The sequence below is a fragment of the Pinus tabuliformis genome, chromosome 2_2 (genome assembly GCF_031772625.1).
Source record: "Pinus tabuliformis cultivar Carrire ecotype Pingquan chromosome 2_2, CPIR1, whole genome shotgun sequence".
NCBI classification, from domain to species: Eukaryota; Viridiplantae; Streptophyta; class Pinopsida; order Pinales; family Pinaceae; genus Pinus; species Pinus tabuliformis.
The window spans coordinates 616,298,388-616,318,797 of record NC_142300.1 but is presented as its reverse complement, the minus strand read 5'-3'; the positions used below and the strand labels follow the sequence as shown (position 1 = coordinate 616,318,797).

At 39.8% G+C, this 20,410-nt stretch overlaps 1 pseudogene across 1 annotated transcript in view; it reads left to right on the top strand.

The window, feature by feature from the left end:
- The window catches only part of LOC149194163 (putative LRR receptor-like serine/threonine-protein kinase At1g06840), a 314,494-nt pseudogene that overhangs the window by 274,388 nt on the left and 19,696 nt on the right, over positions 1-20,410 (top strand). The window contains exons 17-18 of the transcript XR_016255078.1: positions 19,200-19,349; positions 19,813-20,093. The product of XR_016255078.1 is annotated as a putative LRR receptor-like serine/threonine-protein kinase At1g06840 (transcript). The remainder of the gene's footprint in view (positions 1-19,199; positions 19,350-19,812; positions 20,094-20,410) is intronic.

Here is a 20,410-nt window from a genome sequence, read left to right as displayed (position 1 = left end):
AGGTGGACCTAACTTTCTAGTGGTAATCTACGTCCCGGAAGGTTTTTCGTCTCACCGATCCATGATCGGCAGAGTTTTCCTTCAAACCTGACCCCAAAGCCGGGATGGATTTTGTCATTAGAACTTTAGGAGAATCCTAGTGTGTTAATCTGCTAGATTATAAGTGTGTCGCAGAACTCAGTGATTTGTGAGGGTCTGTATTAAGTGGGTTTGTCCCCTTAGGATGTAAAATTGTAAAAGTCATGATGTAATGTGTCTTGAGGGTTGAAAAATGTTTTAAATCCCCTCATGAGTCCTAAGTCCTAGGTCCTAGGTGATGTTTCCGAAGGCTTAGTTCGATGATCCATTTAATAAAATAATAAAATAATAAAAAATTAAAAAAATAATAAAATAATAAAAAAATCATAAAATAGGGCAAAAAACCCTAAAATAATAATATTTTAAGTGAATGCATGCAAAATATTATTTTAATAATAAGTTAACAATTTCGACGGATGAGATTAAGAGATGTCTTGATCCTCATCGACGGTCGAGATCATTTCGACATGGATCACTCGAACTAGCCGTTGGGATCATTTCCTTTAAATAGGGTCTTAGGGGGTCATTTCAATTGGAAGATCTGTGAGTCTAAGACTGAAGAAGCTCTCTTGTAAATCTGTTTCTGGTTAATAAAGGAAGACTTTGGGGTCCATATCTTGCTGGTGTTACTCTCTTGAAATGCTGTGAGATTGTTTAATTTTCTGCATATGTTATTTTCAGCCGTTAATAATTGCTTTTTGTAGAGTATTGTGAGCACAGGTATCTTGTTCACTTGCTAGGGTTTGAGTGTTGTTAGGATTTCTGAAGTAATGGCACGTATCTCCATTACTTCCTGAGATCTAGCAGCATTTTTACCCTCTTTATTGATGGTTGTTTTGAGCTGTGCAGAAAAACCTTTTCTGAAGGAAATTTGTGGGCATTTGGGGAAGTTCTCAGCTGAACCAGCCAACTCCCGCAAGCATTTTTTGCTGAGCCCAGTTGGATTTGATCCTGGGTCTATCATTCAGTTTTATTTTTCTGATTTGCATGAGAGATTTTCTGAAGTTCTTCACAGTGAAAAACCTTAAATTTTTATTCTTAAAATGTTTTCTGTGCTTATTGATGAATCTGGCTGTTAAGGGGCCATATCTGTAAATTAATCAACTGTTTTTAGGTTTCAAATTTTTTTTCTTTATGCAGTTTTGATTAGGGTTTTGTCGTTTTTGTAATTGCAGGACTGCTGTCAAGGTTGATACGCTGACACACTGTGCACAAGCAGCAGCAATAACCGTCAGCCTCATTGGTTTCACGCGATCAGGACGCTTCATGGCTTGAACCACAGTTACGCGGATCCACGCACCTGCAATGCGAAAGGTATAAATCGGACGCGTCATCATAATTGATCAGATCATGCTCCAATCCTCACGTACACACGGTAGCAGGTAAAAGTTCTTCATGTTTCAGGTAAGCTCCTCCGCAGGCCATCACGCAGGCGGTATTCGTAAAACGCTTCTCTATTTTCTGAAAGTCTCTGCGTGGATGCTTTTGGTTTGCGTTAGACTTCAAAACTGAATAGAAAATAAATCAAATTTTTGCTCTCCGTGGTTATATGCGTAGCTGAGGGTTAGGGTATTATTTTTTAAAGGCTGTATGCGTTCAGTAGCTTATAAATCGAGATTCATGTTAACGTATAGCTTCTATTAGCACCGTAATCACGCCAGCAGCTCCAGCGTTTCATAATCCACGTCATCTTCTGCAATTTTTAAATGCTCAGAGGTTATACGTTAGCAGGCCGGTTGTTTTGGATCAGAAAGAAGTTATGGTAAGGAAGCATCCCCCTTCTGTCCATCGAAAATCTGCATAAGTTTCATTTGTCGGCCGTCCGGAACTGGAAAACGCAAGTAAATGACAACCCATTACCGCCGGCTCAGTGCTTCATAATCCATTCGTATGCGGGTTTCCTGCGTTTCAATCTTCCTCACCGGTCGGGCTTTCCTCATTTACGCAGACGGAAAAGGTAATCAAAACTCCTTTCGTGGTCATATAATACGTATTCGATTTTCTGTATGTTACGTAGTCTTAGATTTAGGGCTTTTTTTGTTTATAATTTCGTTTTATTTCCTTTAGATTGGTTTAATTGTATTTTAAATAAAATGAAAAAGGGTTAAGCTTAGTTTTGTCATTTAGATTTTAATTTGATTTTTAGGTTAGTTTAAAATTTGTATAGTTTTGTTTTAATTTTATGTTTTAGATTTGATTAGATTTAAATTTTTGTTTTATTTTGGTTTTAAAATAAAAAATAATAAAAAAGATTTTATTTAAAAAATTTAGGCTTAGGTTTATATTTAGTGTTTTAGATTTTAGTTTAAATAGATTTTAAGTTTAATGTTTTGTAAATTTTAGATTTTTAGATTTTGTTTAATAAAAAAAAAAATAATAATAATAATAATAATATAAAAATTTTGTGGAAAATTATTTTTGCCAGTTTCAGTGGTTTTTCATGTTATATCTTTCATGTTGAGATATAAATTTTCAAGTCGAGATACGAAATTGATATCTGGTTAATGATTTACGATTCTCGTGGTGTTTTAAGGCATTTATCTCTTCAAAATTTTTAGTTGCCGGATATCGTTTTGAGCATTGTGATTTAGCTGATGATAGATGATTGTTGTTCATGGTTCATGTTTCTATATCATTTAACAAGTAATTGTTTTTACAACAATCTCTTAAGGCACTGGTCTGCTAAATTAATCAAATCCATCAAGTGCTTTTTATATCGTATCTCGTGTCTCCCAACCAACTGATCGACAGTTGGTCTTCGTCATATCATAGGGTCTACCCCCCTTAGCCGCGGGAGACAGGCTTAAACGGAGGGATCGGGGATCAGAGTGACAGCCCCCGGTCTGAGCGTTGTCGTGTCAATCTGCGCGACAACACACCCTTTCCAGTATAGGTGGCATCAGCTCCAGGTATAATCCCATGAATGTTTCCATCTCTACCAAATTAGAGAGAGAGAACCCTTCTATTTTATGGAGTGCCTTGAAGCACTACAATCAATAAGCCAGATTCCCAAAGAATCTGAAGGAGAGGGCCAATACAAGATAACACTTCTTTATCTTATCAGAAACAATATTTGAATCTTCATACCTAGGGTTTGTTGCTTTCTTTGAAGAGTCAACCATTTTCTTGATGACCTTCATTACCTGTCATTCCTCTAATCATTGAAGATGTCCCTGGAATGATTGTTATCATCATCAAGTGATGTGTCCCTGCCATTCAGGCATTCCTTCGCATAATGGCCAAACAAGTCATCTATCTTTCTTTCCACCCTTAGATCTGGACTTTCCAATGAAGTGATCTTTAGGTAGGCCATCATAAGCTTCCGCTGCGCCATTCTGATAATGTTCTCTGCTTCGATTTCACCCTTGGTGAATTTTAAGAGGGATGAGGAATCCATTGATCCTTTTGTCTTTTCCCAACTGTCTTTGGTGATTGCTCTTTCGCTCTTGCTTGGGCATTGTCTTCACCTCAACTCTGATGCATTGTTAAATTTAGGTATGTTCTATGCTAGAGCAATTTATTTCAATTTTCACAGTTAGCTTAATATCTTTTCAGATTAGCAATCAAATAAGCAATAAAGTAAACTGCAGATAGAACATAAATATAAATCGTAGAAGACAAGAGGACACAAGATGTGGCGCTAGCCAGGGACAAAACCCAATGTGGGGAAACCCTTCGTCAATTCTTCTTATATGATTTTCAATAGTTCAACAAAGAGAGACATATTACATATACATCAGAAGTCAACATTTTGACTTATCAAAATAAGAGCAGAGATCTTCTCTAAGATGTCACATGAGGTAGTTGATCTGAACTTAGGTGAAGGCAGACAGCTTCAAAAGATCCTCTAAGGTGACTCCATCACCATACTGCACCTCACTGTGCTGCACCTCATCATCATGCTGCACCCATTCACTGAGCTGCTCTTGTCACTGAGATGCAACCAATCATGGTTGTACCCATCATGGTGCACTATGCTGCACCACTCACAGTTGTACCCATACATGCTGCTGTACATACTACCTCCGCTATGCTACAATCATTACAGTTGTACCTATACATGCTGTTGTACATACTGCCCCCACTATGCTGCAATCATTACAGTTGTACCTGTACATGCTGCTGTACACATTGCCTCCACTATGCTGCAATCGTTATAGTTGTACCTATACATGTTGTTGTACATATTGCCTCCACTATGCTGCAATCATTACAATTGTACCTATACATGGTGCTGTACATATTGTCATCATGCTGCCACACTAACTGTCACTTACAGCCAACCAAAACAACTTTTTCCCTTAACTTAAAACTGGCCACACAGACCTGTGTCCTCCTTTCTTCAAACTCAGCCTAGCTGTGGCATTTAACAACCCTCCACACAGTCACTAAGAAACCCTTGCTATGATGTTATGGCCTATGGCCTAGCACATAGCAACTCTGAAGTAAATGTCCTCAAAATAATTACATAAACATCATTAAAGCAACAACACAAAGGAACAGACTTCAACGCTTTCCTTTATTGTATAACTATGGCTTATCAAACAGTCCTGAAGGCATGTCTATATCAGCTTCCTTTATCACACAGTTACCTACTGCAAACACGCATCTTAATGTTGTGATAAGACATTTCCTTGCTGCGTTATAGGGCTACCTTTGTTGCTTTGTTGACAATGGATGAATGCTCCCTTAGGACTGTGGATAAGGGCTGCTTCAGGCAGCGTATTAGGGCCTTCATTAACAACATATTAAGGCTCCTTATGGACTGCGTATAAGTATCTCTTGGATAGCGTATTAGGACCTTTCCTAACTGTGGATTATGGCCTTGATTTAGGTCCTATATTAGCTGTATGAAACCTCCTCTTAGTTGTGTATTAGGGCCCAGTTGCTACGGAATAGGATCACTGTTTAGTTGTGAATAAGGTTTCAACAGATTGTATATTAGGGCACCTTAGGACAGTGTATAAGGGCCTCTTTAACAGTGAATTAGGGCCACCCTTAACTGCAAATTAGAGCTCCCTCCTTGACTGCGTAGAGCCTTCTCTTTTGACTGTGCCTTGATCTCGTATAGAATAGCAGTTAGGGCATCTCCCTTTAGGTCAGTGTTTAGACTTCTTCTCTCCATGACAGTGTTACGGTCTCTCTCAGAATGTGGATTAGGGCATGGCATATTCCCTTTGACTGCGTCTAGATGTTCCTCCATTGACTGCAACCAGACTGCTGCTAGGGCATCATGAGACTTAGGCGAGTATATACTCTTAGGATCTCTCCTCCCACCAAAACCCAAGGACAAGTGGAGAGGAAGAGATCATAAGAAGAGTGTGTGCAAATGACTTGCAAGCCACCCCTTTTTATACTAAAACGTTGAGCACAAGTGGGGTTTATTCGGTTGCTGGCTGACCTTGACAAATTGTCTTATAACACAAATAAATTCATAACTCTATGAATACTTATCGGAATCGGATAATCTTTAGATCAATCCTACACCTTTCAATGAGAGGGATCCAAGAAAAATATCAGTGGCCATTAATAAGATGACCCACATGGAGTTTGGTCCTAGTTGTCAATTTTAATAGGGTAGAATCTGCCCAAACCATTTCTGGGTCTTGGAGATCTCATGTGCTTTAGCCTCTCCACCAATTTTCTTGGCTAGAGCACATTCGATGCTACCCCAAATCAACATATAGGCCCTCACCCATCCACATAATTGCTCTATCATCCCCTCAATGACTAGCATGATCAATCTTGCCTCTGGGATATTTGACACAATCACAACTAACCTTTGGAACTTCGAAATATATGCCTCTGCACTACCAATCTTTATTAGTTGCACCAACTCCTTGAAATGTGGCTTTGGGTACTTTCTGTCAAACCTCTCTATGAGCCTCTATGTGAACTTTGTGTAGGAAGCAATGCCAACATGCCCCAGAGCGATCAACCCATGGTACCACCACTCCTTTGCATCTCCATCTAGATGTAAAGTGGCATACTTAATAGTATCCACCTCTCTCATGGGTTTTAGTTGGATAAGTGTCCAGCGTCTACACCCATGCTCTAGCAAACTCCTGGTGATCCATCAAAGTTGGGAAGTGTGACCTTTCCCACTGTCCTCTGTAGGTCTTAGTTTTAGTGACCTACCTTATATGGGGTTCTAACCTTGGATCTATGTTTTTTCCTTCAAGCGGAAAAACTCACCAAAAGTTAAGGCCATCTTAATCCTTGGGTCCAATGCATCATAATCCTCAATCCCATCCGTGATTGATCCCATGAAGGTTGTGAATGAATTTGGCTCTCTTGAGGCAATGGCTCCTTGGAATTTGCATAAGATATTCCTTGCTTTGGATGTCAAGGAAATCCCTGAATATCAAAATTGGTGGGATACAAATTATATGAAAAATTCCAAAATCCTTCTTGAGTAGTGGATCATGTTGTCAAGTTACACTTCTGAAATCAACATTCTTCATGAGGATGCCCTCATGTGGCTCTTCATTGATTCCTTTGGGGAAGATCAGAGGGATTGGCTTGAAAGATGTAGACCAAAGAGAATCCCTTCCATTAGGGTTCTTGTTAAAGAATTCCTTAAGTATTGGGGACCAAGTTTTCATGTTTAAGATGTTATCCAAAACTTTAACTATTTCTCTCCAAGAAGAGGGACTCCTTAGCCATAGTGAAGAAGTTGAAGAACACAATGAGCAAGAGTCCTTTCTAGATCATCAAGATGAAAACATTGATGAAGATATTGAGGCCAATTTTGAGAAGCATGGTAAGAATCTTAATGATGAGGGCCCTTTGGAAAATGGATTTGAGAATAGCCCCTCCCTTTTCAAGGATATTATCTATGATGATGTGTTCCATGAAGACCTTGAAAAGGTTGATCCCATTGACCCCTTGAAGGTTGACATTTTTGAGTTCATGCATATAGGGACTCCTTAGCCATAGTGAAGAAGTTGAAGAACACAATGAGCAAGAGTCCTTTCTAGATCATCAAGATGAAAACATTGATGAAGATATTTAGGCCAATTTTGAGAAGAAGCATGGTAAGAATCTTAATGATGAAGGCCCTTTGGAAAATGGATTTGAGAATAGCCCCTCCCTTTTCAAGGATGTTATCTATGATGTTGTGTTCCATGAAGACCTTGAAAAGGTTGATCCCATTGACCCCTTGAAGGTTGACATTTCCGAGTTCATGCATATATATTATAGAAGAAGGTAAATGGGATGTCAGTGGCCACTCCTTATACAATGATCCAATTTATGATACTAATGATGATGCTGGTAGGAACTTTTTCTTGCCTTATATTCCATGTCATCAAGAAGAGATGATCGTTGATATTTTTGAGCCATCCATGGACCCTAGTCTTAAATTGATGAGCCTATGTCGGTTGCTCATTTTCAATATGGTCCTTGTAATAAACAACCTAGTTATTGTGGTCCTCCATGCCAACCATCCTATCACCCCTCCCATCGTGTCCCTAAGGACACCACGACGCGTTGCATTACTAAGGAGGTTTTGAGGAGTGCTTGAGCTTGATTGTTCACTTCTCTATATTCAAACTTGAGGGAATGATCCGATGGTGCAGGCATGATTCCCCTTTTTCGCTTGCATCCATGGCTCCTTTTCATAAAGTGTGGTCACGTTATTTTCCTACCTCCCACTCTTGTGATCTTGCATATGAGTTTCATTATTATTATGTTTGTTCTTGGATTTATCTCATAATTAATCATAAAGGATAGAAGTAGAATGTTGATATGATGATATCCTGGTTACATTACTTGTATGATTATACTTAACTTGTACATTGTATACTAGCATTGCATGGCATATTCCTTTTTGTTGGAAACGTAGCTAGTTTCAGTCTTCATAATTGTTGTTGTACTCATTTCGATATGTATCTTATGTAACAAACAAAAGAAGAAAAGAAAAAGTTATTATTTTAAAAGCATGTGTTTCACGCTCATTATTGGTCTTCTACGTCAAAGCATCTTCTTCATGCTTCTAGGGTTTGTTATGTCATAAGATTTATTATCATGAGTTAAAGGAGTCAACATCATGTTTATAAGACCCATTTTGGCAAAATGGAATTTGTAAAATAAATTATTTTGAGTCTAGTAGGTCCTGGAAACCTCAAGATCACAGGTCGGCCCAAGAAGATACAAATCGTGTAGAAATTTTGAATAATTTAACACATATTCAATGGACATTATCCTGATCATGTACTAATGCGGAAAACATACACAATACATAAGCTCCTCTACGTTGATCAAGAATATAGCAGCATCAATAACAATAAAACATCATGAGCATTCACACATTAACACAGTATGTATCACGGGGAAAGCATCTCGCTAAAAACCCCACACTATCTGTATATTAATGATTGAGTCATGTAACATTACACAGCATAATACTTCTCACAAGTATCTCCACCTCTGTTACACACAATACAGCTCAGATCTGATCTCCAAATCTCTTCCACTGCTTGCCTGCCTCCACTGCTCAATACCTGCTCAAGAACTGATGAGAATGGCTTCCCAAACTCGATTTTCACCTGCAAAATAGTCACTCACTCTTTGTGGACGTGAGAAAAGGCTAAAATGCGGGCCAAATACGTGAGCAAACTCATTGGCATACTCAATCCTTTGATTGTGCAAGATCTGGTGCACAACTATAGTCACAACTGATAGCAATCTGATTCTCTACCACCTGTCCCTGTTGAACTGAACATGCACTGACATGCAACTGAGTTAACTGATGTATTCTTTAGTTGTATTATGAGTTAATAATTAGTTTAACAACTCATCATTAGTCTATCTGCAGTTAGACTAACTACAACCAGTTTAACTAAGTTAAACTGAACACAACTCCATCAACTGTACCTCCAGTCCACTAAACTCAACTCACTTGAGTTCTAACTGAAGTCATGCATGCAACAACTCAACTGACTCATAAGAAAAACGAATTTTTTTCTGACAGCTGCATGTGCCACTTCCGTAGCTCAAACTGAAGTGCTCCAAGAGAATAAGATTAAGTTTATAGTCCAAATATTATTGTGAGATAATAATATTTGACTTTTCTATTTTTGACAGCCAGTCTAAAAATAGACTTGATCACTCACACTGTGATCACTCACACTTTCATCAAAAATAGAAGTCCATCTATTTTTTCCCAACTTGACCAATCATCCATAAACATAGACATGATCCATATGTCTAAAAATAGACATAGTCTAAAAATAGACTTGCGCCAAAAATAGCCTGCGGGCCCACTTAGTGAAGGCGACTCTTTTCACTAAGCTCCATCATCTTGTTGCAATCTCAACACTCCCTCTCGACAAGATATGGATTATCAGTAACCCCTATCCTGCCTCGGTGGTACTCGAATTTGCTCCTGGTGAGAGCCTTCGTCAGAATATCAGCATCCTGATCCTCCGTTGGAATGTACGAAAGTAACATGATCCTCCGCTGCACACAATCTCTGATATGATGGTAGCTGATGTGCTTGGACCCGAAAAACCCGACCAAGATCATCCTCATCCACACAGATCTCTGCTTCCTGCTGTACCAAGAAACTACTGTCGATCCGATACTGAAGACCCCTCCTGATGTGCTCTTTCTGTCCGTTGGGCTCCCTACCCACTCTGCATCCTCCTGCCTGTACCAAGATCCATATCCCGATGTGCCTCTCAAGTGGCTCAATACATGCTTGCCCGCCTTCCAAAAGAGCTTGGTAGGCTTAACCATAGCTTGTGAAAGCTGGTTAACTGCATAGCATATATCAGGTCGTGTATTGACCAAATACATCAGCGACCCCACCAACTGTCGATAAACAGTGGCATCCACTTCTTCTCCCGAAGTGGCATCCTCCTTCCTCTAACCTCCAGGAAGAGGAGTATCAACAGGCTTGCAGCCATGCATGTTGAACTTCTCCAGTATCTCCCGAGCATACTTGCCCTGAGAAACAAACAGTCCACCACTGCGCTGCCATATTTCCAATCCTAGGAAATAGTGAAGGAGGCCCAAATCCTTCATCTCAAACTCTGTAGCAAGATCCTTCTTGCATGACAGTATCAACAGCTCATCACCCGTTAGAATCAAATCATCAACATACAGTACAATGATAAGCAACTTACCCTCCACCACAATCTGGTATAGGTTCGGATCCGCCTCGCTCTTGGAGAATCCAAGTCCTGTGAAATAGCTGTCTATCCGTGTGTACCAAGCACGTGGTGCTTGCTTCAACCCATACAGCGCTCTCTTGAGCCTGCACACATGCGACTCGCTGCTGAAGACTTCAAAGCCTTCGGGTTGCTCAATGTACACCTCCTCCTCAATGACTCCATTGAGGAACGCAGTCTTCACATCCATCTGATGAATGTGCCATCCCATCTGCGTTGAGAGAGCAAGAATCGTCCGTATGGAAGAATACCTTGCGACAGGTGCAAAGATCTCCTCATAATCGATCCCCTCAATCTGTGAAAAGCCTCGGGCAACAAATCTTGCCTTGTACTTCTCCACACTCCCGTCAGCTGCCTGCTTAACTTTGTAGATCCATCTCGAACCCACCACTGATTTTCCTTCCGGTCTAGGAACAATCTCCCATGCACTGTTTCTGACAATAGAATCATACTCTTCCACCATGGCGTCTACCCATGCGGGGTCCTCCACAGCTTCCTCGAAAGAGGATGGCTCAGTCACAACACACTTGCTCATAAGAGCCATGTATCCAGTGTACCGATCAGGTGACTGTCTCTGCCTGCGTTGGGCTGTAGGTGGTCCTACAACTTTCTCTGCATCTTGAGCCAGTCGCTCAGCTTCTGTCAAGCGCTTTCGCCCTCTGATGGTTGGCGCTGAATGAGTGGTCTCTTCCACTCCATGAACCTCGTCCTGTGGCTGATCCACGTCCTGAAGCTCATCCTTAGGAACTAATAGCTCCTCATCTGCATGCAAGTGTAGCTCCCTCTCAAGCGAACACTTCATGGCTTTCTCCTCCTGAAATTTTATATCCCGTCGCACAACAGTTTTACCACTGTCTGGAAAATACACACGATAGTTGTGGGGCGTATCAGTGTACCCCACAAATATCCCAACCTCTGCAGTCGGCTCCAACTTGTTTTTGGCATCCTTCGTCACATGCATGTAAACGTTAGCACCAAAAATCCTCAAATGAGAAAGATCAGGCTTCTCACCAGAATAAGCCTCCTCGGGTGTACTCATGCCAAGTATCCTATGAGGACAACGGTTCTGCACATAAACTGCTGTATTGCATGCTTCCGCCCACAAGTGAAGGGGTAGGCCCTGATCATGCAACATTTCCCGTGCAGCACCCACAATCGTTCTGTTCTTCTGCTCAGCTACCCCGTTCTGCTGTGGGTTATGGGGAGCTATGAGCTCTCTACGAATCCCTTCTGCCTTGCAGAAATCCTTGAACTCGTCCGAGATGTATTCACCACCATTATCGCTCCTAAGAGCCTTCACCTTCTTCCCCGACTCCTTCTCGACCAGTGCTTTGAATTCACAGAACTTTGAATATGTCTCGCTCTTCTTCTGCATGAAGAAGATCCAGCACTTACGAGAGAAATCATCAACAAAAATCACATAATACCTGTGTTTTGCTGTCGAAGCAACTAAGAAAGATCCACACACGTCTTTGTGAATTCTCTCAAGGATCGTCGTGGCTCGACTATCCTTCTCGTGAAAGGTGGCTTTCACAAACTTCCCCAAGGTACACCCCTTGCACTGATCTGACTGCGCAAGTGTGCCTTTAGGAAGCCCTGTAGTGATCTGCTGCAGTATCTTCAAGGCTCCATGGTGAAGGTGACCCAATCTCCTGTGCCACAACTCGCCATCATCCCGGCTCACCAATCCTTCTGCCTTGCCTGCCATTGCTGCGCATCCATCTACATGCAACTGATAAAGGTTCCTCACTCGAACCCCTATCTTCCGGGTCTCACCAGTTGTCTTGCTGCGCAGGAAGGCCTTTCCCTCGCTGAAAACAACATCATACCCCTTGTCTTCTAACATCGTCACTGAGATGAGATTCTTCTTCAATCCTGGAACATGCATGACTTCCTTCAATACAAAGGGTTTACCAGACTCCCTCTCAAAGGAAATGGTACCGATACCGGTCGCACTGTATCTACCATCATCGCCCATCTCGATGTGCACTCCAAGATCTTTGTCCTCCAGATCAGAGAACAAATCTCTATCTCCCGTCATGTGAAAAGACGCACCACTGTCCAAGAACCACACTGATCCCATCACACTTGAAACCAAGCATGCGATCAATGAAAAATCAAGCTCAAACTGAGAAGCTAAGGCCTCTCCCCCTGCAGATCCAGCAGCTTGCTTGTTCTTCTTCTTCTGTGGACAATTTGTGGCATAGTGTCCATGCTGGTGACAGTGAAAACACTTCACTTTGGACATATCCTGCTTCTTGCCTTTCGCACCAGACTGAGAAGCTTTCTTGCTCTTCCCTTTCTTTGCTTTGGCAGCCAAAGCACAATTCTCTTCATCAGCTCCCTTTGACGAAGATCCGTCCCTGGTACTCCGCCTGATCTCCTCCTGCACAAGATCTGACCATAGTCTTTCCCATCCTGGCAACTTCTCCCGACCATTGACAGAGTCCTGATAGGAATGCCAACTCTTCGGAAGACCAAGGAGAGCCAAGCTCACCAAGTCCTCATCATCAACAGTAACCCCCACACTTCCCAGCTCATCTCGACACTGAGTGAACTTCGTGAGATACTTGGGAATACTGTCTCCCTTCTCGTATTTGATGTTTCTGAGTTTATCTTTGAGCGCCAGCTTCCTCTGATCGCTCTTGCTTTGGAATAATTCTGTTAATGATTTCCACATCAAATATGGAGTAGCCTTTCCATGGAGGCTGGACACAATGTGATCCTTCACGCCCTCCAACAGAATTCTTCGACATTTTGCGATCTTCTTTTGCCAAGCATCAGCTTGAGTAGCATCAGTAGGCTTTGGGATATCCGTATCTATGAATTCCTTCAGCCCGTTATCATCCAATACTGCCTCCATCCTGTCCTTCCATGCAATATAGTTTGAGCTGCCCTCAAGAGCATACTCCAATCGCAATCCATTGAAAGACATTGCTGCGTTGTCACCAAGAAAACACTGCTGCAAATTCGAATTCCACCAGCAACCAACTCAACTGCTTCCGATCAACCCTCGCTTGATATCCTGTAAAAATCTCTTCTACAAATCAAGCTGCTCCGATACCATGTAGAAACTTTTTCTACAATTATCTAGCTCTGATACCATGTAGAAACTTTTTCTACAAATCATCTAGCTCCGATACCATGTAGAAACTTTTTCTACAAATCATCTAGCTCTGATACCATGTAGAAATTTTGAATAATTTAACACATATTCAATGGAGATTATCCTGATCATGTACTAATGCGGAAAACATACACAATACATAAGCTCCTCTACGTCGATCAAGAATATAGCAGCATCAATAACAATAAAACATCATGAGCATTCACACATTAACACAGTATGTATCACGGGGAAAGCATCTCGCTAAAAACCCCACACTATCTGTATATTAATGATTGAGTCATGTAACATTACACAGCATAATACTTCTCACAAGTATCTCCACCTCTGTTACACACAATACAGCTCAGATCTGATCTCCAAATCTCTTCCACTGCTTGCCTGCCTCCACTGCTCAATACCTGCTCAAGAACTGATGAGAATGGCTTCCCAAACTCGATTTTCACCTGCAAAATAGTCACTCACTCTTTGTGGACGTGAGCAAAGGCTAAAATGCGGGCCAAATACGTGAGCAAACTCATTGGCATACTCAATCCTTTGATTGTGCAAGATCTGGTGCACAACTATAGTCACAACTGATAGCAATCTGATTCTCTACCACCTGTCCCTGTTGAACTGAATATGCACTGACATGCAACTGAGTTAACTGATGTATTCTTTAGTTGTATTATGAGTTAATAATTAGTTTAACAACTCATCATTAGTCTATCTGCAGTTAGACTAACTACAACCAGTTTAACTAAGTTAAACTGAACACAACTCCATCAACTGTACCTCCAGTCCACTAAACTCAACTCACTTGAGTTCTAACTGAAGTCATGCATGCAGCAACTCAACTGACTCATAAGAAAAACGAATTTCCTTTTGACAGCTGCATGTGCCACTTCCGTAGCTCAAACTGAAGTGCTCCAAGAGAATAAGATTAAGTTTATAGTCCAAATATTATTGTGAGATAATAATATTTGACTTTTCTATTTTTGACAGCCAGTCTAAAAATAGACTTGATCACTCACACTGTGATCACTCACACTTTCATCAAAAATAGAAGTCCATCTTTTTTTTCCCAACTTGATCAATCATCCATAAACATAGACATGATCCATATGTCTAAAAATAGACATAGTCTAAAAATAGACTTGCGCCAAAAATAGCCTGCGGGCCCACTTAGTGAAGGCGACTCTTTTCACTAAGCTCCATCATCTTGTTGCAATCTCAACAAATCGACCTAGAGAGGGGCTATTTGACCTCTTGGAAAGGATATATATATAGAGATATCTTCAAGCTCATCTGACACTCACCAACAAGTTCGATCTGGAGTAAGAAGTACGAAGAAAGAGAGCGAAGGTCAAGAAAAGAGAAGCAAAGGTCAAGGAATCAAAAGGAAACACTAGCCAAGGAAAAAGACAATTTTTGGGCAATTTCCTCTCACACATGTGAGTTTTTGGAGTAGTTGCAGTGGCTGAAATTCTCTTGTAGGAGGGGTTGAAATTCTGAGACTATTGCAGTTCTGGAAGGGTTTGTCTCTAGTTAACCTAGTTTGACTGTGATCCTATTGGAAGGTCTCTTTAGAGGGATGACTTGGTGCTAGGAGGAGGACTTGGTCTAGAGTTTGGGTCTTTGTTGTCTCATTTGAAGATTCTATAAGAAGAGGAGCTTTTTGGGTTTTCCCCTTGGAAGGGTTTTGCTCAGGCTTTGAAACTTGACTTTATCTCTTGGTGAATTTCCACCTCATTTTTTAGCATCTTTGACTTGGAGAGAATCTTTATTTTTTCTCATTTATTTAATTTTTGGCTAATTTATTGCCACATTTTCCCCTAGACTTAGGAAAAGTGGGTTTTGAGGGTTTATAGTTGATTTTTACCCCTCAAACTGTGCCTTAGTAGAAAGTTTAGGAGTAGAGGTCCAATTTTGACCACTCATACCCCCTACAACTTCTCTAGACATCAGTTATTACAATTTACATGGAAAATTTATTAAAAATCCCGTCATGCGAGAAAATTTAATCAATTAAAAAGGACACCTAGACCTAATCAAATTCCGCGAAGTTTTACGAGTGATCTAACATGGTAATATATAATGACTCTAGACAATAGGACTCTAGACAATAGGACTCACTTAAGGCCTTGCTATCAAGCCGCACTCCAACTTTGGGGTCATAACTAGAGAAAAAATACAATTATTATCAAGCACTGAAAAACACAAATAATAAACCAAATAAAAAAGCCTCCCGAGAGTGAACTCACTTGATAACAAATCCCTAAGCTACCTAGGCCTGTAGGGCTTGCAAAATCTGAGAACAATGAAGAAGAAGAGAGAGAAGAAGAGGCTTAGAAGCCCTGATCATATCAGAGCTCTCTATGTGCAAGAATCCTCGAACATATCCTTGGGTATGGAGTCTTCAAGTGTACTTCAATGGTCAATAGGACGCATTAAAATAATAATAAACTTGCCTCCACATATGAGTCAATGAGTATAATTCATAAAGTTTTTGTATGATGAAAAATTAAAGCGGTACCTCTTGGTAATCCCCACCATTAGCTAAAGTCATAATAGAAGGAGACCATGTGTTGCTCCTTTCGTACTGACAAAACAACATGATGAACTAGAATCATACGTTATCACTCTCGATTCTTATTTAGGTGTTCCAAATTTGAGATGTTTGAGTGTTATGCTAAGCTAACCACGAACACATAATCATGCATCTTTCACCAATGATATGCCATAGCTGATAGCACCAAAAGGCATCTCACAACTGTCAATCAAGACATTAAGTGAAACCACAAACTCATGAATAATGCAGATTTGATTTAGCCTACGGGGCATTCTTATGAAGTTATGACAATTTTGGATAGCTCTCACCAACTTCAGGTTGGACCAGTGAAACATGAATCTCCAATCATTCACGATTAATCGCTAGTCAAACTCTGCACTTCCCTCAATCAATCTGATTCAACTCTGGGTGAGTCAAACTTGTGTTGACCGAATTTGACTCATGGTCAATGCAAGTTTGACTTGTGACTCACCGATTAATTGCAATTTAGGCGACTGAGGTGATTTTCAACCCTCAATTCGACGAAAATGAGTTTTAACTTTTAGGGTTCTTGCATTTTTCATTGCGTGGTTTAGTAAGGTTAAAAATTAAACGTCGGTTCGTAACTGACTTTTCACTGCTCGGGCCCACAACTCATACGCCGAGAAGGTAATAGAGGCATGGTTTTATTTTCAGTTTACTTCGAGTCATAGTGTAATAGAGGTGTAGTGTGTAGTGTACTCTAGTGTAGCTTCAACGTGTGCTCTGTCAGAGATTTCAGTAGCAAACCATTATCGTATCATTTCAGCAACAATCAAGAGATTTCAGTTACTACTTTTTACTGATTAGTGTGCAATATTTATAAACTTTTAGAAGTAGATGCTTCAGGTTCTATGTACTTACTGGTTAGGAGTCGGGACTCAGTACTTTGGATCATGTTTGGACTCATAACATATATGAGATACTTTTTCATTCATGATATTTTGGACATCTATTGATATATGCATCGTTTGGACATGGCTTTATTTAATATCAATGAAAAATGTTTTTTTTTTAAATTCAATATATGTGTATATATTTATAATTTTATTTATTGAATTCAACGATTTTTCCTGATTTCTCCCCAATCCGATTAAAACTCTTTGCTCTTTTGCCTCACTGATTTATTGCCGATTCTGAGTCTAGTAACATTGGGTTGGACTGATCATCACCTTTCTTTCCTGGATTAAGCTTTCAATCTTTCCCAACTTCATGACACTAATTCAAAAGCGCACCTTATTTTCAAATGTGCTATCTGTTATGAGATCAGGGAGAGGTTTATTGCCTTAATTGAGATTTAGGTGGCTTGTTGGACACATTCTTTCTTTGTCCAGATCAGAGATACTTATTTCTTTTCCCAAGAGAGATTTTTGGTCATAAATCACACTCTCTGCATGGATGTCCATGACTAAAGCCTTCGGGAGTGTTACCTCATTATTTCCTGTTATACTGTCCTCTTAGGGCTGCAATCAATAGGCAAAGGCCCGAACCTCTTTAAAGTTTAGATATTATATCGTTGAAACCTCAGATAGTCTTACTGGCAACAGAATTTGGATAATTGGAATGATATGATTGTCTACCAAAATCCCTGAGTTTCGGCTACATCTACAAAACATTACAATAAGAACAAGCCCATCAATGTGATAGTACTGTAGTAGGCCACTGTCCCACAGGCATTGAGTGTTAACAATGTTTCTAAAATTTAACATATCTGAAGGAAAAAAATGCCCCAGCAATTGCCTACTGCCTTTTGAGTAAATGCATTTTATTTGATGAAAATTAAGAGTTATGGATATGAAAAAGTTCAAGAGATTTTTTTTTGCAACAAAGGTGTTTCTTCATAAACAAACCTTCTTATGTTCATTTGACAAGTCTTTGTCAGTGTCCATTTGAGGGGTTCAAAAGGATGAGGCAGTTCTTTTTGTTTTTGACATTTGTTATAATGGGCATTGCATACTTCTGAAGTTCGAAATCATTCTATTCCTTTTAATGTCCACAGTTGTAGTTCACTATGTTGAGAAATCCAAAGTGTGACAGTTAAACGATTTCTCTTATTATGACATTATCTTGTGATGTTTTTTCATTATTATTATTTGTTCTTTCGAATTATCTTTTCTTATCATTAAGACTAATGCCAAGCAACAAATAGAAGTGAACACAAGATGGAGGCATGCTGCCAGGGCAAAACTCCACTCTAGGGGGAAACCCGGTCAAAATTCTTAAGTAGATTCAAGATGAGACAGCCAAGACCCTTACAACCTAGAGTAGGGACTCCCTCCATCAAGTCATCCTTGTTTAATCTTAATCAGTTTGTCATCCATGTCACTGTGTGAGCACTGAGTCCTTGTCACTGAGATGGTACCAAATTCTTGTCTCTGTGGCAGCACAGAAGCCTTGTCACTGTAATAGCACTGAGACTTTGTTCCTGTGGTAGCACCGAGATCTTTGTTACTGGACCGAGACCTTGTCATTGTGCCAAGACCCTATCACTGTGGTGGCACCAAAACCATCTCTGCAATATATAGCGAAATTATATCTTCATTATACTGTGCCTTCACCGAAATGCTAATACCGTGCCTTCACCAAAATGCTCAGAACTCATTCTCTGGAAAAGATCCAAACTGTCTCACTGTAATAGACCCAAAAATTTCTCTCTGAAATCTGAACTTGTCTCCTTTGCAATAGCACTGAAAACATCTCTCTGAAATCCGCAATTGTCTCTAAGATCCACGAGTTTATCTCTTCAATTTTGGTCGAAGGTTGCACTCCTATTTATAGTAGTTTCCCTCTTGTAATGAGCCGACATAAGTCCTTGAAGAGATGTGTCCTGTAGGCTGACTTGATGAATTATTTTGAGGCCGACTTGAAGGAGACTTGATGGAGGAGTCTTTGACTAAACAGAAATTGATTTTGACTTTAATAAACAATCCTAAAGCCTACAATGGAGGCTTGACCTAAGACAATTGACCCAAGCATGAAACCCATGCTTTAACAAGTCAATTCAATTAATCAATAAAATTCTCTTTGCTTTCTTTTGACAAATATATTATATTTTGACTCAAGTACAATTTATGAAGACCTAACCTAGTTACATTCTTCAGCACACTATTTGTCATGATGCTTGTTTGTTTCTGTGGCCAAATGGAAGTGCCTCTTTGTTTTTCATACTTTGAAGGAAAAAAATAGGATTAGCAGGGATTCATCTATGTGCATGAAATTGAAATTTTGATTCTGATGTTGTCTGGTACAGAGCGTGAATCTGGTTTGAGCAAGAGTGCTCTTGTGGGAATTTTGATAGGGGCCATTTTTGGCACAGCAATAGTTACTTCAATTATTATGATTATGATTTCGAAGCGGCAGGAAAAATACAGAGAAGTTGCTTCCAGAAAGAAATTTCTTGGTAGGTTAGCTCTCTCACAATATCTCTCTTTCTTATGTGTAGGCACGTTGATAAAGATGTGTATGTTTCTGGCACTAGTTGTCAGGCAAACCCAGAATTGTAATCTATTTTTAGGGTTCTCTCTGCTACATATATGTCTATGTTCTATGCTGGACGACATTGAAGTGATCGGCACAAATAGTTAGGAATCAGGATGTCTTCCTAATTGATTTCCCTAATGCAAATAAAATTAATTTGATTAGTTTCTCACATTTCTCCTTGCCTTAACTATAGTCACACAGTCTCATAAAATTCAGTTGTTGTTTCCTTGTAATCTATTTTTTATATTCCTAAATTGAGAAGATCCTATCTAGATAGTCGAATGAATCTTTTTCTAATAGAGACATGAGAAATTTGAATGTAGCCAATTTATCATCCTAGATTTGATGCCAATCTTATGTATCATTGTTTAATCCTATAACAGCAAAAGAGCGAGTGAAAGTGGCAGGTGTCAAAGATTTTGATTTTGATGAGATGGCTCTAGCTACAAATAATTTCAGTGTTTCCATGCAAATTGGACAAGGTGGCTATGGTAGGGTTTACAAGGGCCTTTTGAAGGATGGTACAGTAGTAGCTATAAAACGTGCTCGGGAGGGATCTTTGCAAGGAGGAAAAGAATTCTCCAATGAAATAGAGTTGTTATCTCGATTGCATCATCGGAACCTTGTTTCACTACTGGGCTACTGTGATGACCAAGGGGAACAGGTACACTAATTGCAGTTCTTAGTCTGTTATATTTGTTTCCTTTTATCTGGAAACTGAATAGAATACAATATATAAGAGGACTTTATTTTGTTTTACAAACAATGTTTTACTCTCTTATAGTTTTGAATGGATTGTAGAGTAGGAGAATTTCAATGTGACTTACAAATGAGTATTTTCCATGTTATATTTTGCAAATAACGTTTTGCTCTGTTATAGTTTTGAATGGATTGTAGGGTAAGAGCATTTCAATGTGACTTACAAACAAATATTTTCTTATGACCATTTCATGCCATCCTGGGATCCTTCCTTTCTAGCTA